Source organism: Dipodomys merriami, unplaced genomic scaffold (genome assembly GCF_024711535.1).
Source record: "Dipodomys merriami isolate MVZ:Mamm:240054 unplaced genomic scaffold, mDipMer1.0.p SCAF_113, whole genome shotgun sequence".
Lineage (NCBI taxonomy): Eukaryota > Metazoa > Chordata > Mammalia > Rodentia > Heteromyidae > Dipodomys > Dipodomys merriami.
In genome coordinates, this window is record NW_027202416.1 from 2,769,943 (window position 1) to 2,793,745 (window position 23,803).

General features: G+C 36.3%; 2 pseudogenes; one reads left to right on the forward strand and one right to left on the reverse strand.

Annotated features, from left to right (window-relative positions):
- Window positions 1-785: 785 nt before the first annotated feature.
- LOC138822638 (U6 spliceosomal RNA) lies at window positions 786-884 on the reverse strand (annotated as a pseudogene).
- A 17,314-nt stretch (window positions 885-18,198) lies between these two features.
- Window positions 18,199-18,295, forward strand: LOC138822633 (U6 spliceosomal RNA; annotated as a pseudogene).
- The last annotated feature ends 5,508 nt before the right edge of the window (window positions 18,296-23,803 follow it).

A 23,803-nucleotide genomic window follows, 5' to 3' on the forward strand; every position in this document is an offset into this window, starting at 1 on the left:
GGGGTCTTTGGTGCGGGTGATCTGCAGACAACTCCCTGTGTCTCTGGGCCACCGGCAGCTCCCACCAGGCTGGGCTGGCCATGGCTTGGCACGCTGCTTTGTGGCCAATAGACGTTGGGGGAGGCCTCTTCAAGTTTCTCTGTTGTGAAATTCTTCTATTCAATTTCTGTTTTTCTCTGGATGTTTATTTTTGTTGTTGTTGTCGGTCTCTTGGGGAGATTAAACGTTGGAACTCAAACTATCTTTTTGGTTTTGGAGAGCTGTGGCATTCCCCTACTTCCCCGTCACCGTCTTGGACCCCCTCGAGTTTTTGCTTTTTTTATTCAGAAATAATTTTAATTTATCTGTTGAAATGAGTACTAAAGAAACTAAAGATATTTCTGGTGCTTATGTGAAAAATTATACTTTAAAATATTCTGTATTCTGTTTGTATAATGCTCATAATCTATTTTATTCTTTCCTAGATATAAGACTTTGAATTCTACATTGTTTTATAATATATAGGTTCATTAATAAATGTGTCCTTTCAGATTGCATTCCATACCAAAACAGTTTAAGATTCCTTTTTTACTAGGTCCTTATAGTATATTTCTTTGGAATAAAATGACAATGTTGTCTAATTTTAAAGTTTTATAATGATTATGCTATATAAAGGCCTTTCTAAGGTGAAGATTTAATACACTGATGTCAAACTTTTATTTATATGAATTACATATATTGTTACACTTGTAATTTTGTAATCAACTTTTTAATAATTGTTTTTCATTTCTTGCGTCTGAAGAATGAAAAATCTGGAATAATTCACAGATTTTCATATCATCCTTTGCAATTGCCATGTTAATCTCTGTATTGGTGTAATTTGGGTACATGTGCTGCTGAAGCATGTAATGTCCTCTAAATTTAGGTAGTTAATGATGCAATATTTACACAGGATTATATCCTTGGGTGCCTGTTTGTAACAAGGAAACCTTATTGTTCCTAACAATGCTACTGATCTTATTTCCCTAAAATTCTGTGTATAATGGAAAATAATTATATTGTTCAGTTTGTAATTTTTTTGTCAATGACTATTTTAAATCTTTTTCATTTTAGTTTAATCATACATTGAAGCATTTTTAGTTAGGTCCAAAGGGGATGGCTTTTTCAAGTACTTATTTATTCAACTGAGTTTGCTCTGTGTAGCTAACGGATTCAAAGTAAGCCTTGCTTAAGAGCTACTTCTAAACTTCTGCAGCTGAAATTTTCCCAAATGCGGTCTCATTGGCACAAACGTCTACCTGACACTTTACCCTTCTTCCATGTAGGATCAGACCAACCAGAATATCTTACCCTGATCGCGTAAATTGTCTTACTTGAACAAAATAAATCTTAGTTCCAAGGGATCATAGAAAAATGAATATTTCAGACAGAACTTTTCAGATTGGAAGGTTTTTATCAAAATATAATTGTTTATCATACCTACCATTTCAAAAGTAGCTAAAGCCAAGAAGGTGAAAAAATTGTTCATATACATGATTACCTAATGTCCTGGCCTATCTACCTTCCAACCAGGCAGGAACTTAGACTACTGCCTTTCTATCACCAAATATTGTCATAGCTCCAGGAGAAGTCCATATGTTTCTCCTTGTTATTAGGCCTTAAATTGGTAATGTTTCCCCTTGCCTCCAGTATGTAAATCTACAAAAGTTAAAGGTTTAAGTCTAACTCTATCAAACACTGAGGTAGAGATAATGGAAAAATACTTTAAATCAGAGTTGCTTTTGATACCCTAACCAAAACAGAACAATGCAAAACATGTGCCATTTTTTATATTATATATAGTTATATATTTTATATTTATATGTGCTGATTTTATATTTCACACAGTGAAACTTACTAGAATCAATTGATAATTTGACAAATAAAGTGATATTTATTTATTCCTATAAATATAATTGGAATATAAATAATTAGGTTTAGAATATATATTAGAATATAAAAAGTATCAATGCAATGTCTTCGGTATACACTTGCGATACCTTCTAATTGCTCATGGTCTTCTGAATTCACATTGTTAAAAATCAATGTTGTTTTACTCTAATCTATAAGAGATTTTACTCTGATGCTCTGTTTATTGTTTTAACTCACTGGTCCCAAACTGTTTTTCTACATATTTCTGATGCATTCCTACATATTATACTCCAATTGTCCTAATACGATATCTAATCTTCTATAGACCCATGGGTCCTAATATCTTATGGCTTAGTTACCTGCATCATCAGATAACAGGGGCAAGACTTCTCAACTAGGCTTATGCAACATGCCAGCAGACAGTAACTGAAAATCCATCTCAATTTCTCATTTCTTATATTTCAGGGCTCCAATTCCTTGAGAAACAAGAATTAGCAGCAAGCAATTGTGTAATGTAAGGCAACTTAAAATGAAAGATGAAGTCTCAAAATGGAGAGAAATTACTGTATTTCAAACTGAATTTACAGATGACCAGCCCATATGAGTGAACAAGATCAGAAAGTGTCACAAGATTATTTTTAATACCCCTCCCCTAATGACTAACGTAATATTTCAGTCCAGCATTAGTCGGCCCAAAAAATAGTTCCTGGAAGGATAGATCCGTGATTGATCTACCATGGTCAGGAAAACGACTTAGAGGTTAAATGTAATTCAGCAAAACATTAATTGAGAAGATCGTTTGTGCTTCAAAACACTGGTACTTGAGTACAACTTCGTTCTCTTGTATAAAAATGTCATTCTCAAACCAACCTACATTTAATCTCCTGAAAGTGTATTCCTTTTCAAATAAACTTTTTGAAATCACACTTACCAAAATAACATTTGATAAGTAGATGACACTTAGTGACATTACAAGTTTTTCAAGTGTAGGGAGCAAGTTACAATACAGTTGATTCATTTACCCAGCACTAATGTCAGACAGGTTCAACCATTCATTAAAGTCTAGAAATAGTACCACGCACCATTTGTGTTGCTCAGTAGGTGCCTTCCAGAAATTTGTTAAATAGGTCAGCCTCCCATATTTCAACCCTAAACATTAGCTAATAAAGTAAATGTCATCACTTAATAAGGGGCATTTTAAAAAGTCACAAATACTTGCCTTATCATAGGCTGTTTTGTTTTCCCTCTGTCTAATACAGTAAGAAATATGTCTTTAAGTCTTGAATATGGGTACTCATTTGAGATGTGACAAAATATATCTTCTATTTCTATCATATACTTCTATAGTAGTATATGTTACTTTTCTTCTTTTTCCAAAACTTATATGTAGTAGAAAGTTTTATTCCATGTAAAATAAAATAATCACACATATTGTACAAAACCATTTATAAAAACTGGTAGTTAAGAATACATTCAAAGCCATTTTTAAACTTTCTTGTTGACAAATGATTAATCTTGAAATGGATGAGAATATAATCATGTATAGGTGTTTCAAGTCTCCAGTCTTGCATATTGTTATTGCAGATGAATGAATTATGGAAATATAAGCTGACATTAGTTCAAGTATGTGCAGGACTGAAACTCCATGGAATGTATATAAACCTTTCAAATATTAACAGACAGTTTAACAGAATGACTATCAGGAAGTTGAAACCAGAGAGCCATAATAGTAAAGACATCAAATGAATGAAAAATGGAACAAGGGGCAAGTACAGCTAGAATACTTAATGTACACATTTGAGAAAGGAAGTGGTAAATCGGAAATAAATCTTGGAGAAGGGGTGGTTGAGAATGATAGAAGGTGTCACTGTGATCCAGGAGCAATGGATAATTAGGTGGACAAATTTAATTGTAAGACACTTGCACAACCTTTGGAAATTCAGTTAAAAAACACAAAAACACATAAAAATCACAACTAAACAGCAATCTGTAGGGAGTATGAATATGACCTCTCAAAAATTTTAAGCAGTTAATGGAGGAAAGTCTTAGTAAAAGCAAACAAAAATGTTCAAAGAGGATAGTTTGGCGTAGGGGAGGATTCTGAACAGATTTAAATAGATTATCTAAGGTTATAAATCACCTATATCTGCTGCAAATATTATCTTTCTGAACTTGATACTCCAGTCCTGAGCCACAATTGATAGCTTGGAAATATGTAATGGAAGAAACAAGATGAAGAACCCATTACTCCACTGTAGAGAAAGCAATCCTCTATTTTTTCTCTCATCTCTCTTCACTACATTTTATTCATACTTTTAGGTCAATTCATTTTGAATTACATTTTCCTTCTTTATTCTGGCAAAGTAATTGGTCAAATAATTCACTAAAAGTTATTTGCCACTTTTTTTGATTATGCTGTTTAATTGACTAATCAAGTCCATTAAATTTTCCTCTTGCATTTTGTTGCCATGAAACAACATCTATGTTAATGAGGACAAATCTAATGTAAAAATTGTCTCCAGAAAACCAGTCCAAGAAACTGTGATTACAAATACTTGGCTAACTTTTTTCTTTTTCCTTTACCTTGAAAGTCTTCTTGTGTCTAAATTGCCCAGAAAAATAGGTACTCCATCACTTTTTCTTTCAATCAATTCTAAACTCAAGGATATATTTTGCTAACAAGATGCTTAGAGGAAGCCAAAATATACTCCATTTTTATATTCTCACTTAAGACTCTCCTTAGATACCATATCAGGAACAGTGAAGTTTTTCTTTGCAAAACTTTTTCAATATATTATTTTTCTCTTGTTCTTGCATTTGCTCACCAAGATGTATGGAGAAGAATAGAGGTAAATCACCCATACCTTAGAAGACAGGTCTGTTACAAAAGGACAATGCTTCTGTGTCCTACTTCTATGTCCTCCTCTCAGCAATTTCCTGATTTCCAATTAAACACAGCTTCTTGGCTATTGAAGCCTCACCCACTGCTTCATCTTCATAGTTTCTCTTTTAAAACTCTTTTAAGGGTAGAGACCCAGCTATATACAACCAATCTGAAAAAGATCCCAAACCTCAAAATCTAAAGGAGTTTTATGACTCTTCAGGAGGACGATTGGGAGACCTAGGACCCCCCATGCCAATCGTTTGATCATCACATTCCTGCCTCGGTTTGTCCCCTTTCCTATTGGCCAATATTCGTTGCTGTAACTGATCTGGATATGACCAGGTGTCAGGAATGGTAGTGGTTAGAGCCCCGTTCTTTTTTTGTCTAGGAGACAACTCCTCTGCTACTTGCACTCTCAGCAATCACTGGCAACCCAATGACTCATATCCTTTTGCAGGTTTTGTACGTGTTCCTCCATTTATTGTTCTGGCTACTAATGACTCTCAGTTTTCCCAGGTTCAATTGATTCATCCGTGCACTAAAAGAGCAGTAGGATTGATCCTTGCAATCGGTGCGCAATCATCGCTACAGTGGCTTCAGCTACCACCGCCGCTATATTGCTGTCCCAAAGCGTGTCCACCGTGCAACAGATAAACCAGCTCATCCCTCAACTGTCATCCATAGAATTATAACATTTACAAGTTGCCAATCATCTTAAGGGAGGCCTCCTTGTGCTCCAACAACAAATAGACTTGCTCCAAGAACAGATTATGTTTCTTTGATTACAACAAGGAGGACTATGTAATGCTATGACTACTTCTGTCTGTCAGCTTTCCACTCCCGCACCCAATTTCACTGAACTTAGTAACTACATCAAAGTCCCTAAGTCCCTTAAGTAGTTAAACTTCAACCAAAACCTGCTGCATGATGTTACCCACCTAAACCAGACCACCATTCAGCTTATTCCCGCTGTCTCCTTTTTAGAAGATGTGCTTAAAAAGTTACAACAATGGTTTTCGCCATCCTCTCTGGTCATCTGGGGAGGCCGTGCACTTGTAGGGCTTACTCTCTTAGGAATTATTAAATGCTTGCACTCCCGGCAAAAATGCCTCCAATGACGGGTCACCATAATGACGGTCCTTTTAAAAGAAAAGGGAAAATTTGTGGGTAGAGCCAGTCAGAACTGGTTGAGTCAGCTAGAGTAGCAGTTGAAGCACACTTCCTGCTCATAGAGACGGGACCCACAGGCACGTCTGCCTAGCTTTACAGCCATGAGCTGTCCATGCTCCCTACATTCCCCCAGGGGACCAATCAGTGCCTGTCACCAAGCAATGCCCATGATCAACTCCCCGCTAAGTAATTGGCTTGGAAGGACTCAGGAGGTTGGGAAAGCTGGGCATATAAAATCCCAACCCTTGTGCAGAAATAAACCAGACCTGCTTAAGCCTGTTCTCCCAACGTGTGTTCCTTGAGTGCGTCGTTCACACTTACCTCCTGCCGGAGATCTAGCCCTACAATGTAGCAACGGGGGAGGCCTTATAGTCCTTCACCTTCATTAGACTTGAAGCTAAGAATCTGTGATTAGTTGGAAATCAGGCAAGAGCTAAGAGGAGGACAGAGAAATAGGACATAGGAGCATTGTCCTTTTGTAAAAGACACTGTCATCCATGGTATGGGTGATTCAACTCTATTCTTCTCCATACATCTTGTTGAACAAATGCAAGATGAAGAGAAAAAAATAATCTATTGAAATAATTTTGCAAAGAATAACTTCACTGTTCCTGATATGGTATCTAAGGAGAGTCTTAAGAGAGAAGATAAAAGTGCAGTATTCTTCTGTTTCCTCTAAGCATCTTGTTATCAAATATCTTTGAGGTTATAAGTGATTGATCCAAAAATTGGCAGAGTACTTATTTTTGAGGGCACTTTAGACACAAGAAGACTTTCAAGGTAAAAGAAAAAAGAAAAATGTATAGGTAAATATTTGTGATCACAGATACTTGGACTGGTATTTTGGAGACAAAGTTTTACATTAGAGATTGTCCTCATTAACATTGATGCTGGGTTTCTGTGGCAACCAAATGCAAGGAGGAAGTTTAATGGACTCGCTTGGACAAGAAAACAGCATGATAAAAAAATGGCTTATAATATTTAGTGAATTATTTTGACCAATTACTTTGCCAGAACAAAGAAGGAAATATTTAATTCAAATCACTTGAATTAAACTTATGAATAAAAGTAGTCAATATAAATTAGAGAAAACGTAGAAGACTGTTTCCTCTCCAATGGAGTAATGGGTTTTTGATCTTGTTTCTTCCATTCTATCTTCACAAGCTATCAAGTGTGGCTCAGGACTGGAATATCCAGTTCAGACCAAGAGAACTCGCAGAAGAAAATATTTGCAGCATATGTAGGTGATTTATAACCTTAAACAATCTATTTAAATCTGTTAAAAATTCTCCTCTATGGGCTGGGAAGGTGGCTCAGTGGTAGAGCGCTTGCCTTGCATGCCTGAGGCCCTGGGTTCGGTTCCTCAGCACCACATAAGCAAAAAGAAAAACAAAAAAAAAATTCTCCTCTACCCCAAATTGCTCATTTCGAACAGCTTTGTATGCTTTTCCCAAGATTGTCCTTCATTACCTATTTAAAATTTTGAGAGGTCATAATCGTACTCTATAGAGACTGCTGTTTGGTTGTGCTTTTTGTGTGTTTTTGTTTTTTGTTGTGTTTTTTCACTGAATTTCAAAAAGTTGTGAAAGTGTGTTACAAAAATGTCCATCTAATTGTCCAATGTTCCGGGATCAGAGTCATTCCTTCTATCATTCTCAACCAACCCCTTCTACAAGATTTATTTCCGATTTACCACTTCCTTTCTCACATGTGTATATTAAATATTCTAGCTGTACTTGCCCCTTGTTCCATTCTTCGTTCATTCTATAGCTTTATTATTATTTCTTTAATATTATTAATATTAATTCAATTTCCTGATAGTCATTCTGTTAAACTGTCTGTTAGTACTTTGAAAGGTTTATATACATTCCATGGAGTTTCAATTCTGCATATACTTGAACTGATGTCAGCTCATATTTCCATAATTCATTCATCTGAAGTAACAATTTGCAAAACTGGAGACATGAAGCACCTAGACATGATTTCATTGCCCTCCATTTGGAAGATTAATCTGTAGTCAACAAGAAAGTTTAAAAATGGCTTAGAATATATTCCTAAATACCAGTTTTTATAAATGGCTTTGTAGAGTGGTGTGTGATTATTTTATTTTACATGGGATAATATTTTCAACTACCTATAAGTATTGGCAAAAGAAAATTTACTACTGTAGAGGAAAATGATAGAAATAGAAGACAGATTGTATGTTTGTCAAATCTCTGATGAGTACCGATATTCAAGACTTAAAGTCATATTTCTTACTATATTAGACATATAGGGAAAACATAAAACACCATATGATAAGGCAACTATTCATGACTTTTTAAAATGTACTTATGTGATGAAATTTATTTATTAGCTAATGTTTTGGTTTGAAATATTGGAGGCTGATCTATTTAACAAATTTTCAAAGGCACCTACTGAAAAACACAAATGGTGGGGGGTACTATTCCTACACTTTAATGAATGGTTGAACCTGTTTGGCATTAGTGCTGGGTGAATAAATCAACTCTATTGAAACTTGCTCCCTACACTTGAAAGACTAGTAACCTCACTAAATATCATCACTTGTATAGTGTTATTTTGTCAAATGTGATTTTTAAAAGTTTATTTGAAAAAGAATATACTTTCAGCAGATTAAATGTAGGTTATCATTTGTTTGAGAATGACAACATTTTATACTACAGAACCAAGTTTACTGAAGTACCAGTGTTTTGAAGCACTAAGGATCTTCTCAATTAATGTTTTTTGAATTATATTTGACCTCTATTTCAAGTATTCCTAACATTGGTAGACCAATTATGGATCTATCATTCAGGAACTATTTTTTTGCCTGCTGATACTGGACTGAAATCATTCATTAATCATTAGGAGAAGGGTATTACAAATAATCTTGTGACATTTGTGGTCTTTTTCACTCATATGGCATGGTCATCTGAAAACGGAAAGTTTGAATTACTGTACTTTCACATTTTGTGATTTCATCTTGCATTTTAAGTTGCCTTGCATTTCCCAATTGCTCACTGCTAATTCCTGCATTTCAAGGAATTGGGGCCCTGAAATATAAGAAATGAGAAATTGAGATGGGTCTTCAATTACTTTCTCTTGGCATGTTGCATGGGCAATAGTGGGAACTTCTGCCCTAGTTATCTGATGAGGCGGATAACTGGGACCTGGGATCCTAGGACCCATGGATCCTGTAGAAGAATAATACCTTTTAGACACCATATCAGCAAAATTTGAGTATAATCAGTAGGAATGCTTCAGAAATATGGAGAAGAGTTCTGGGAAGATGGCGGAGGAGAAGCTGGAATCTGAACAAGCTCTCGCATAGAAAGTAGTTTTAGAATTCCAGTGAACAGTCCTAAGCCAGAGAATCACACCAAGTGTGCCATCACAGGACAGAGAGTTAGACAAGAGAGGGGAAGCCAAGGAAACGCATCAGCTGCTGCTCCGGCGGCGGGGTCGCGGCGGCAACCACCGCCGCGGAGTCATACCTGAGACACAGAGAGTCGGGACGAAGGAGCCAGACGCAGCAGACGAGTGGATCCAACTCAACACCAACAAGAACCGACAAGGAGCGAACATCTTCATCCTGCTGTTTGCAGACCAGAGACGACCCAGGATCCAAGACTCGGCGTGAGTACAAGCCCGACATCCTCACTCCTCAGGGAGCAGAGGAGGGAAGGCCACCCCTCCCCCCCAAGCACCGGTGATCTCCATCTTGGATACCGACAAAGCTCGGAGGAGCTGCTAGCTCCAGCTCAGGCCTTGGAATAAAACGAGTCATTTAGCAGGTCACAAGAACTTAACGCCGAAGTGACCGGCCAGACTCAGCTCCATCCAGGGAAAAGTCACCCAGCTCAGGCGCCAGACATCGGAGTGCCTTGCCTCACTGGGTAACCAGAGCCAGAGGCTGCCCCTCCCTCTAGCAGCCACCACAATCAATTGAAAAACAGAAACCCTGAGAATGGCTCCAGGCTGGGCTCTGTGAGCTTTATCACAAAATAGCCCCAGGGAAAAGCTACTGTTTGTTGAAAGGCCTCAATTCTACCCAGAACCTAGCCTCATCACCACATCCCCCTCTTTTGTGACTCTCAAAGCAGACCACCCTCCCAGAAAACTAACCTGGGAGGGGGATCACAAAATCTTGGGTAAAGCAGAGCATTTTTCTGCCTCATCCAACCAACCGACTTAAGAAACAAATCAAGCCACAGGACCTCAAGCTGACCAGAGACTCCAACAAGAGACTGGTTGCAGACAAAAGGGAGATACAGGATTCTTCCCACTCCCCCCCCCCAAAAAAAATCAAAAGACTTTTTTTTCTTTTTTTTCTTTTTTTTTCTTCTTCTTCTTCTTCTTCTTTTCTTTTTTTTGCTTGTTTTTTTGTTTTTTGTTACCTTATATATATATATATATATATATATATATATATATATATATATATATAAATTTTTTTCCCTTCTAAAACTTTTATTAATCTTTAATTTTTGCCTCTTCTGAAAAAATAATTGTTTTCCAGTAACTTTTTTTTTTCTCATCTTATAATTTTTATTTTAGGAATACGTGAATGAGAGTTTTCCTTTCTTTTCTTGTCTTCTTTCTCTTTTTCTTTCTTTCTTAATTATCTTTTTGTTTTTTATCTAGCTCTACTGAACTTCTGATCTTTTCTTTTCCCTTTCCCATCCTTAAAGATTTTCACATCTCCTCTATGTCCCTCCCCTTCTCTGAACATATTCACATTCCTCTCTAAATAGACAGTCTTTTAACCTCTATAATAACATTAATTTTTACGTTTCTATTCTTTTTCTGGTCTCTCTTTATTCCCCTTTCCGTCTCTGCTTTTTTCTCTCTCTCTACTTGCATCCTACCCAACCCATTTCCTGCACTGTGATTAGGACATAGTTAACTCTCCCTGTGCCTCCCCACACCAATCTATTCCCAATTTTTACCCACATCTCTCCCTAATCCTAATAATTTCTGGTTTTCCAAATTCTTTTCTGCGGTTCGAAGTCCTTTAACATATAGTCGTTTGATGTTGAATAGATGTATCTGTTGAACTAGATTGTATCTGTAGACTATTGACTGTACAAATGCAAACTTTGGTTGATGGTTGCCTTAAGATAGTGTTCTAGCACAAAACTGGTGCAATTTTATCTCAAATGGGCCGAGTAAGCCGGAAAAACACAAGAAAAATGGCAAATTCGGGTATCTCAATTCCCAACCTTGATAATCAGGGATTAGAACAGATAAAGAATAATCCAGAGGAGAGATCCCAAATAGCTCTACAAACACTACTAGCAAACATGATAAATGAGAAGTTTGACAATGTACAAAGGACTCTGTATGAGCGTGATAGGGAGAGAGAGGAGGCATCCCAGAAGTTTATACAGGAATATCATAAGCATGAGGAAGCTTCTCAAAAACTGATACAGGATTTGCGTGAACAACTTGAGAATACTCAAAGAGAAAGGGAGGAATGGCGTGAGCAGGCAGAGAACACTCAAAGAGAACTGCAGGAATCCCACAGAAGGGAGGAAACTAATCAAAGAGTAATTCACGAATTAAGAGACCAGGTAGAGAATACACAAAGATCACTAAAGGCATTCATGGAATCCATTAACAAAGAGCTGAAGGAAGTCAGGGAGACCACAAAGGGAATGCTGAATGGAACCCAACAGAAGGAATGGGAGTCCAAAGAAACCATAACCAATCAACTAAGTGATTTGAGAACAAACACTGAACACCAAATTAAGGAAGTAAAGAAATTCATACAAGACCTAAAAGAGAGCTTCAACAAAGAACTTGAAGCCATCAAAGCTGACCAATTAGAAGGAAAAGAGATAAAAAACAAAGTAGAGAGTCTTGACAGCAGGTTAGACCATGCAGAAGATCGAATCTCAGGGATTGAAGACAGCCTAGATATTATAGAGAAAGAACATACAACCATCCAAGACAAGTCCAAGAAATATGATAGGTCTATCCAACACCTGGAAGACACCATCAGAAGGCCCAATCTAAGGATAATGGGTGTAGAGGAGCACCTAGAAACAGAAGTTAATGGTCTAGGAAATTTGTTTAACAGGATCCTAGCAGAGAACGTCCCAAACATACAAAAAGATAGGCCTATTCAGATACAAGAAGCTTTTAGAACCCCAAATAGACCAGACCAGAATAGGACATCCCACCGTCACATTATAATCCACACAGGATCAACCCAGACCAAGGAAAAGATCCTTAAAGCTGTCAAGGAGAAAAGGTTAATCACCTATAAAGGGAAACCAATTAGAATTACCTCAGATTTCTCAGCAGAGACAATCAAAGCAAGAAGATCCTGGAATGACGTATGCCATGCCCTAAAAACAAACAACTATCAACCAAGAATACTGTACCCAGCTAAACTCTCCTTCATAACTGAAGGCCAAATAAAAACCTTCCATAGCAAAGAAAAATTGAAACAATACATCTCCACCAAACCAGCCCTACAAAAGATTCTTAAAGATGTCCTACACATAGAAAACCAACAAGAACGCAACAAAGGCCAAGAAACTGCACCCAAACTGAGAATCCAAGAACCTTAGGAAGAACCCAGCTTTCACAGCCCCCAAGAAGGTGGATAACATGGCAGGAACTCCCAAATACCTCTCAGTCCTATCTCTTAACTTTAACGGACTGAACTCTCCAATTAAGCAACATAGACTGTCTAATTGGATTAAAAAACAAGACCCTTCTATCTGCTGCCTGCAGGAGTCACATCTTGCCCGTAAAAACAAACATATTTTCAAGGTTAAAGGCTGGAACAAAATCTACCAAGCAAACGGCCCTCATAAACAGGCGGGGGTTGCAATCCTAATATCAGATAAAATAGACTTCAAATTAAAATTCGTGAGAAGAGATAAAGAAGGTCGCTACATACTAATTAAAGGATCTCTCCTTCAGGAGGATATTACAATTCTAAATACCTATTCGCCAAACAATGGAGTACCCAAATTTATCAAAGAAACACTATTTTCCCTCAAATCCCATATAGATCCAAAGACATTAATTGTTGGGGATTTTAACACACCACTCTCCCCACTAGATAGATCAACTCGGCAAAAACTCAATGGAGAAACCGCAGATCTAAACAGCTGCATAGATCAACTAGACTTAACAGACATTTACCGAACATTTCACCCAGCAGCATCAGAATACACGTTCTTCTCAGCAGCACATGGAACATTTTCTAAAATAGATCACATTTTAGGCCACAAAGCAAACTTGTCTAAATTCAGAAACATTGAAGGTATACCCTGCATTCTCTCTGACCACAAGGGAATAAAATTAGAACTCAACACCAAAAGCCACCAAAGAAAGTCCGGTATCACATGGAGGCTGAACAACACACTGCTGAACCATGAGTGGGTCATGGAAGAGATTAGAAAGGAAATTCAAATGTTCATGCTATTCAACAAAAATGAACACACAAATTACCAGCTCCTCTGGGACACAGCAAAGGCAGTACTCAGAGGCAAGTTTATAGCTCTGAGCTCCTACATCAACAAATTGGAGAGATCGGAAACTAACAATTTAATGACACATCTAAACCTCCTTGAAAAAGAGCAGCAAGATAAACCCCAATCCAGTAGACGGAAAGAAATAATCAAAATTAAATCAGAATTAAATGAATTAGAATCCAAAAAAACTATAGAAAGAATCAACAAAACAAAGAGTTGGTTCTTCGAAAAACTTAACAAAATTGACAGACCCTTAGCAAACCTTATCAGAAAAAGGAGAGAACTCACCCAAATTAATAAACTCAGAGATGAGAATGGAAACATCACCAAGGAAACAACCAAGATTCAGAACATTATAAGGGAATACTTCTCAAAACTTTATGCTAATAAGTTTGAGAACTTGACAGAAATGGACTTTTTCCTAGCAAATATTGACATGCCAAAACTAAACCAAGATGAGTTAAACCAGCTTAACAGGCCCATATCAAGCATTGAAATAGAAACAGCAATAAGAGACCTCCCAGCTAAGAAAGTCCAGGACCAGATGGTTTTACAGAGGAACTCTACAAGGCCTTCAAAGCAGAGCTCACACCAATACTCCTCAAACTCTTCAATGAAATTGAAAGAGAAAGCTCACTACCGAACACATTCTATGAAGCCATCATAACCCTCATCCCAAAACCAGGCAGGGACTCATCAAAGAGAGAGAACTATAGACCCATTTCTTTGATGAACATTGATGCAAAACTTCTCAACAAAATTTTGGCCAATCGACTTCAACAATTCATCCAAAAAATCATACACCATGATCAAACAGGATTCATTTCAGGGATGCAAAGCTGGTTCAATATACGCAAATCAATTAATATTATTCATCACATCAACAAGATCAAGAATAAGAACCACATAGTTATCTCAATAGATGCAGAAAAAGCATTCGACAAGATCCAACACCCCTTTATGATGAAGGTTCTGGAAAAATTAGGAATCCATGGAACATTCCTCAATACTATAAAGGCTGTATATGACAAACCTACAGCCAGCATTATACTCAATGGTGAAAAACTAAAGCCATTTCCTCTTAACTCAGGAACAAGACAAGGATGCCCACTCTCTCCACTTCTCTTCAATCTAGTATTAGAATGCCTAACTACAGCAATAAGACAAGATGCAGACATAAAGGGGATCCAAATAGGGAAAGAAGAAATAAAACTCTCCGTCTTTGCAGATGACATGATCTTGTATTAAAAGAATCCCATAGACTCCACTCCCAAATTACTCAAACTGATTCAAAACTTTGGCAAAGTAGCAGGTTATAAAATTAACCCCCAAAAATCAATGGCTTTTCTATTTGCCAACAATGAGAAAAGTGTGGCTGAAATTAGGAAAGCAACTCCATTTGTAATAGCCCCACAAAAAATAAAATACCTAGGAATTAACTTAACCAAAGAAGTGAAGGACCTCTATGATGAAAACTTTAAAATCTTGAAAAAGGAAATCAACAGAGAACTTAAAAAAAATGGCAAAACCTCCCATGCTCCTGGATTGGCAAGATTAACATCATGAAAATGGCAATACTTCCCAAGGCTATCTACAAATTCAAGGCGATACCTATCAAAATTCCACCCTCATTCTTCAAGGAAATAGAGGAGGCAATCCAAAAATTCATATGGAACAATAAAAGACCCCTAATAACAAAAACGCTCCTCAACGGAAAGAACACTGCTGGAGGAATATCAATACCAAATTTCAAACTCTACTATAAAGCCATAGTAATCAAAACAGCTTGGTATTGGCATAAGAACAGACCTCAGGACCAATGGAATAGAATTGAAAACCCAGAAATGAACCTACAGACCTATAGCCATCTAATCTTCGATAAGGAAGCTAAAACAATAGAATGGATGAAAGACAGCCTCTTCAGTAAATGGTGCTGGCAAAATTGGTTAACTACATGTAGAAAACTAAAGCTAGATCCTTATATATCACCCTGTACCAGAATCAACTCCAAATGGATCAAAGACCTTGAACTCAAAGCCGACACTCTGAAAACATTACAGGATGGAATAGGAGAAACCCTAGGTCTCCTTGGCTCAGGTCGAAATTTTCTGAATAGAGACCCGGAAGCACAACAAATCAAAGAAAGGTTGGACAAATGGGATTGCATAAGATTGCAGAGCTTCTACAGGGCAAATGACATAGCTGGCAAGATCAATAGAAAGCCCACCGATTGGGAGAAGATCTTTACTAGCCATACAACGGACAAGGGTCTCATATCTAAAATATACTTGGAACTCAAAAAATTAAACCACCCAACAACAAATCCTCAAAGAAACAACTGCCCAATAAATAAGTGGGCGAAAGACTTAAAGAGAAGCTTCTCTGAAGAAGAAAGAAGGATGGCCAATAGACACATGAAGAAATGTTCAACATCCCTAGCCATAAAAGAAATGCAAATCAAAACAACATTGAGATTTCACCTCACTCCAGTTAGAACAGCAAAAATCAAGAACTCTAACAACAACAGATGCTGGAGGGGATGTGGACAGAAAGGAACCTTACTTCATTGTTGGTGGGAATGTAAACTTGTTCAACCACTTTGGAAAGCAGTATGGAGGTTTCTCAAAAGACTTCACATAGATCTCCCCTATGATCCAGCAATCCCACTTTTGGGCATTTACCCAAATGTTTACAAAGAAGACCACACTAAAGCTACCACCACAACTATGTTTATTGCAGCATTATTTACCATAGCTAAGACATGGAACCAACCCAGATGCCCCTCAGTAGATGAATGGATCAAGAAAATGTGGTATATATACACAAAGGAATTCTATGCCTCCATCAGAAAGAATGACATTTCTCCATTTGTTAGGAAATGGAAAGGTTTGGAAAAAATTATATTAAGTGAAGTAAGCCAGGCCCAAAGAAGCATAGGACCCATGGTTTCCCTTATTTGCAATATCTGGTATAGGTATGAGTCAAGCGGAAAAGGTCAGATAATGTGATGTTAGGAAAATGAACCCTTAAATATGTATTTTAATGTTTTCGTTTCTTTCATGCATGTGTTTCTAACGCATTTATAAGATTATTTCTTTGTTGCTTTGTATGTCCCTCCCCCACAGTGTAACCCCCGCTTTCACTATATTTGATGTCAGTATAACATGTGGAGGAGATGGGGACAAACAAGTCGTTTAAGGATTCAGGTGGACCTGTTGCAACAATGAGAAGTACAAAATGTCATGTCAAAACCAGCTTTACAATGTCGGTGTGGGGGGGGAGGGGCGTATAATTGGGTGGGGGGAGGGGGGTAAAATTGTGTGGGGGGAGGGGGGAGGCGGGGAAGGGAAGTGAAGGGTAAACAAAGGAGGAGGCTGCAATGCTTGGTAAGAAATGTATGCATTATCCTGCCCATGTAATTGTAGCCCCTCTGTACAGTATGTTCTCAAATAAAATAAAATACAATTAAAAAAAAAAAAAGAAATATGGAGAAAAACAATTTGGGACCAGCGAGTTAAAACAATAAACAGAGCAGCAGAGTAAAATCCCTTATAGATTAGAGGAAAACAACATTTTTTTTTTTGCCATGTGAATTCAGAAGACCAAGAACACTTAGAAAGTATCACAAGTTTATACCGAAAACCTTGCATTGATACTTTTTATATTCTAATATATATTCTACTCCTGATTATTTATATTCCAATCTATTTATTGGAATAATATAAATTAATTTATCAAATTATCAATTAATTCTAGTAAGATCCACTGTGTGAAATATAAAATCAACACATATACGTATAAAATATATAATTATCTATAAGAAAAAGTTTTGCATTGTTCTGTTGTGGTTAGGGAATCAAAGGCAACTGTTTTGAAGCATTATTCCATTACCTCTACCTCATTGTTTGGTAGAATTAGAACTAAAGCTTTACCATTCGGGGATGTACAGCTTAGAGGCAAGAGGAAACACTGTGATTAAAAAACTACTAATTTAAGGCCTAATAACGAGGAGAAACATATGGACTTCTCCTGGAGCTATGGAATATATTTGGTGATAGAAAATCAGTGGTGTAACTTCCTGTCTGGTTGGATGGTAGTCAGGCCAGGACATTAGGTAATCATGCATATGAACAATATTTTCACCTTCTTGGCTTTAGTTACTTTTGAAATGGTAGGGTGTAATAAGCAGTTATATTTTGAAAAAATACCTTCTAGTCCGAACAGTTCTGTCTGAACTGTTCGTCTCTCTATAATCCCTTGTAATTAAGATTATTTTTGCTCCAGTAAGACAATATATGCTGTCAGGGTAAGACATTCTGGTTGGGCTGTTCCTACATGAAGCAAGGGTAAAAGGTCAAGGAGACATTTGTGCCAGCAAGACCTCATTTGGGAAATTTTAAGCTGCAGAAGTTTAGAAGTAGCTCTAAGCAAGGCTTACTTTGAATCCATTAGCTCAACAAAGCTAAATCAGTTAATAAACAAGTACTTGAAAATCCATCACCTTTGCACCTATCTATAAAGGCTTCAAAGTATGATCAAATTTCAAATGAAAAAGACTTAAAGTAGTCATTTACAAAAACTTGCAAATGTGAGCAATCGAACAAACAACATAAGTTTTTTCCACCATACACAGAATTTTACAGAAATAAGATGAATAGCAATTTTGGGAACAATAAGGTTTCCTTGTTATAAATAGGCAACCAAGGATATATGCCTGTCTTAAGATTGCATCATTAATTACTTAAGTTTATAGGATACTACATGCTTCAGCAGCACGTCTAACCGAATTACAATACAGAGATTTATATGGCTCTTGCACAAGGATGATATGAAAATTTGTGAAGTATTCCATATTTTTCATTATTCAGATGCAAGAAATGAAAAACAGTTATTCAAAAGTTGATTACAAATATACAAGAGTAATAATATGTGTAATTCATAGAAATAAAAGTTAATTTGACATCAGTGTATTCAATCTTCACCGTTTTAGAAAGGCCTTTACATAGCATAACCTTTATAAAACTTTTGAAATAAGATAACATTGTCATTTTATCCCAAAGAAATAAAATTCTATAAGGACCTAGGAATTAAAAGAATCTTAAAATGTTTCTATATGGAATGCAATCTGAAAGAACACATGTATTAATGAACGTATGGATTATAAAACAATGTCGAATTCAAAGTATTATATATAGGAGCGAATGAAATATATTATGGACATTATACAAACAGAATACTAAATATTTTAAAATATACTTTTTCAGACAAGCACCAGAAATATCTTTAGTTTCTGTACTACTCATTTCAACAGATAAGTTAAAATTATTTCTGATTTAAAAAATCACAAACTCTATAGAAATCATTATAGATGTATACAAACAACTCGAATATATTTTGACATCAATGTCAGGCAATTCACTTGGAAGAATACCATGGAATACATGAATTTTTAAAGTAAGGTATTGCTGTTGCTTTGTATTGTGAAAATATTTTCTATGGACAGATAGGATGGACTGGCAATTTTGAAATTTAAGAAACTTAACTGATCCATTAGGACTTAGGAGAACAATTTGTACAGCTTTCCACAACTTCAAAGAGGTAGTGATACATACTTATCCTTTTGGCAATATCAAATGCAGTTTCTTCCAAGTTGTGCTTCAGACCTGGCTTGATATAATGGTTCAACAGAAGGAGATCCAGCGTATCTTTGCTATATCTATTCCCAGCAGCAAGATGCAGGGGGTCAAGAGGCCTTTAACTTGGCCATTGGTATCTGCATCATGATGAAATAAAGAAGCCACTCTGTTATTATTCCATGTATAAGTACTGTGCAGGGATGTCCAGCCATTCGCAGTTATTACATGAATATCTGCCTTGAGCCACCAACTCATGGACAATATCTAAGTGTCCACTGTAGGCGTCTCGATGAAGAGGGGTATACTCATCGTCATCCCTAGTAATCACATGAGTGGCCTTTTTGGAAAATAGTCTCTGCACTGTAGTAAGGCGATTATTTTCAGCAGAACAAAGAAGAAATTTGCTTGGATACTATTTCATTTTTGTCTTGCAATTGATACCATTTCTCACTTTTTCATCTTGTTCCTCAACTTCATCAGAATTGCCTAACCAGAGACTTTGAGTGCCAATGAGAATGAGCTCTCCATGTATTTCCCCAATAGTTCACATTGGATGAAATGGTCAGAAAAATCTGGTGAATTTTCTGCATCTGTTTTTTTCACTATTATTTATTTTCTCTTTTTTCATTTTTACTATTCTAAATTATTCGAACTGGAGAGTAGGGAATTGGTAGAGAGCAGAGGAAAGATTTTCCTCCGTATTTAAAGGTACAGACTGAAAATGAGGACCAGTGTTTTCTTCGTGTGCAGCTTATTCTAAGAATGAGAAAACAGGAAATAATGTATTCTATGTAAATGAATTGGGATATGGCAGAGCAGAAAGTGAAATGATGCAACCAAAAATATAAAAGCAAAATAAATTAGGATAATTGTGGAGCAATCATATTACCTATGAGAACCATGAAAGGGAGAGAGGGAGAGACAGATGTGCAATGATCTAGCTAGCCACAAAATCCATCCCTCTCATCAAATTATAGAGCAAATAAATTCATTTTTTAAAAGAGATGGAAATAGAATTTAAGATCAGATATCTCCATTGTTTTTAATTATATTTTTATTATCTTAAATACTTGTATAAGGGAATTTTCATTCAACATATCAGTTTTCTAAGTAAAATGGATCTTTATATAACTTTTCCACACCCTTCCAAACCTCGCCCCACTTTAATTTTTTCTAGTTTCATACTATCTGCATTGAATATTATACCTTCACTCTCTTCCTCCATATCTCTTTTTATTCCTTCCTTTTGACTTCCACTCACATATTCCAAGTGATAGTTTCCTGGTATTCATTTTGTTGGAGTAAAGTTCAATTTTATAAGAAATTACACCTTTGAAATACTCCTCTGCAAATAGCACGCTTTGGTTAATATTTTTGTGTAAACTTGTATAAATTTCTAGCTTCCAAATATGGCTCTGACTTAGTTCCATTAATATATTTTTAGATCTATCCTTTTCGTTGCAAATAATGTAAGAGTCTTCAAAATGGATGGGTTCAATCCAATTGTGTATATGTGCCACACTTTCTCTAATCATCACTCTGCCAAAGGGCATCTGGGCTGTTTCCTTAACTTGGCTACGGTGAATAGTGCAGCAGTGGACATGATTGTGAAAGTGATTTTACTGTTACATTTTGGAATAATTCATCACTTCCTTTGTGGGAGCAATACTCTATCCAGTTACCCAGAATAAGAACATCCTTCCCTTCATCTTCATCACATTGAATTGCAAGTCCTCAAAAACACACTTACCCCTACAGGTCTCAATAAGCTAAAACACCACTGTGCCCATATTCTTTCAAAACATTTTTCTCATAATTGTACATATAATTTAGTGAGAACCTTCTATGTACTTTCCTAATGTGGGAATGAGGGACATGACAGAGTAAACGTAAGAAATATGCAACTTAATTAGCTATTATCATATTTAAAATCATGTTCAGCTCTAATTCATAGCCTCACATAATATTATTTTAATCTTTATTTGATTACTTCATCTAACCCGTAAATTATATCAGGTGAGTTAAAAGCAAAGGCAAAAAGTGTGGTTTTATTTTGACACTCATGTGTGAGGTTGCACAACATGGGCAAATAGATGGATTGGAATTAATAGCTCTTATCTATTTTGTTAACGTAGAGATGATTTTCCCAACCTGATTCTTGAATTCGTATTCCATTCAACAACAAGAAACATGTGATAATTTCCTTTGTTTTGCTCCTTATTAAATTTTTTCCATTTTATTTTATAATGGATGATTTCATAAATGTACTGTAGATACAAAAATATGTTAAAATATTTCTATCCATATGCATTGATATATACATACTCACATATATTATGCAGGTTATAATGATAATGTATAATTTCAGTAACTGTACAATTTACTAAATTATTAAAACTATCGACAGCTCATGCCTGGCATCCTGGTTACTCGGGAGGCTGAGATCTGACAATCATTGTTTGAAGCCATCCTGGGCAAGAATGTCCAGGAGCCTCTTATCACCAAACAACCAACAGAAAATCAGAATTGGAACTGTGGTTCAAATAGTATAGCGGTAGCCTTGAGAGAAAAATCTCAGGGACATCATCCAGGTTCTTAGTTTAAGAAGTACAATCTACCCAAATAAAATCTATTTAATTTACACCTGTGTAATTAAAGTATTTCCATCACCCAAATGCACAACCATGCTCATTTGCAAGGTAACTCTGTTTTGTGTGAAGTACCATAAAATATATTCACTTAAGTTGAAAGCATTGGAATGTGGGTTCATTCTATCTCTCTCATGCATTTTTCCACTCAAATATTCAAATCTTACAATTATTCCAATTATTTAAAATCATAGCTTTTTACTTTCATACCCAAATATTAGAGTTTGAATTGAGTGTCTTGTGCCCCCTAAATGGGTGTTCTTACCACTTTGTTATGTCCCCAGCTCTAAATTATCCTGATTATTTTTCAGATCCTTGTGTATGACGTTGGGCTCAGTCCATGTTATGTTATTCTTCCTGGAATTTAGAATAACAGGTGCATGGCATTGTGTACTGATTTTTCTGTCCAGTCTGGGCTTTAACCTCTATCCTCAAGAGTAGACTCCCATGTAGTCAGGATTTTCATAAGTTTGTGATAGCTGATGTTGTTTTAAGTCTTTGCATTTCCTGCAGGTTCTTGACTACTAAATTAATTTGTTTTCTTGGGTTGTGTTGTTTCATTTGAATGTATGTGTTGAGTTGTTCCTCACTTGTCCTTTTGTTTCTTTCAATCAAGTTCTTACCTAAAGTGCTGAGAAACCAATTCTTCTTTTTCATGATAGTCAAGGTGAACATGATTTATTACAAAGCAATTTCAGTAATATTTAAACATCTTCATATCTATGGATGGTACATAAATGATAAGTGCTGCGATGGGTTTTTTTATTTTCACAGCAGTCTTTGCCATGCACAGACAGATCATCATAAAATCTATGAAGATAATAAAACTACAGATGCAAGCAAAGAGAAGAAAAACCTATTATTAATTGTTTGACAGAGGCTTGCGTTCTAGTGAAAGAAATACGTTGCTTGATGCAAGATTTCACAAAATTGTATTTCTAGGGGGAAGCTAAACAACCATCTAATTCTACAGAATTGAGGGAGAAGAATCAAACTCCTGAATAGTTTACATATGGGTCAAATAAAAGCATGCTTCTAAAAAGAGAGTTGACTTTAGAGAAACGTGATGAGTTCTATGTAAATAGATGCTTAGCTGATTTTGTTAATTTGTAAACTAATACAGGGAAATAGGGTACAGCAAGGTAAAAAACGAACTTCGCATTGAAATACTCATGTGTGTGTGTGTGTGTGTGTGTGTGTGTGTGTGTGTGTGTGTGTGTACATGCACGTGTATACACGCATGCTCATGTGCAAGTTCTAATTTATTCATTCATCATCCCTAAGATTCTGTGTCCAAGGATAGTGGTTTACCACTTGAGGCATTCTTCCACTTCTGGTTTTTTGGAGATAATCGCATGTATTTTCATGATTGGACTGGCTTTGAATAGTGGTCTTCATATCTCAGCCTCCAGAGTAGCTAGCTAATCTTACTCAGCCTCCAAGTAGCTAGTTAAAATTGGGCCTGTCCTCTATACTTCACTGCTTTTTTATTCTTGTCCTGAGGTGTTCACATGCCTAAGTCATATATATGTCTAGTTGCTTTAAGAAATACTCTTATTGCTTGGCACCAGGGGCTCCCATCTGAACTCTTAACTACTGAGGAGGCTTGAGAACAGAACCCAGGCCAAAAGTTTAGTGGACTTCCTTCTCAATATATAGTTTGGTGCATTGGATCATTTCCACCATCCTGCACTATCTACATGTTAAGATTGGAAGGGCTGCCGAATCCAGGCCAGCCAAGTTAGGAAGCAAGACAATTTGGTGTGCACCCCTTATACCCTTGATAATGGGAAGGCTAAAAATTCAGATCAGATGCATGTTCTTTTGAAAGGGAACCCATATCCTAAAATTAACCAATGATATGACACCACTCTACAAAAACAATACCCAAATTGAACACAATTTCCCACAACCAAAATAAGCATATACTTTAACATGCAAAAACTTAGTACAATCTGCTCTTTGCTCTAATATCAGCTTCATCTAATTATCATATGATGTGACAGAATAGTTTCTTCATTAAACTGATTATATATTTTAAGAAACCTAGAAAATTCTTTCTCACATATTAAATCCAACGAA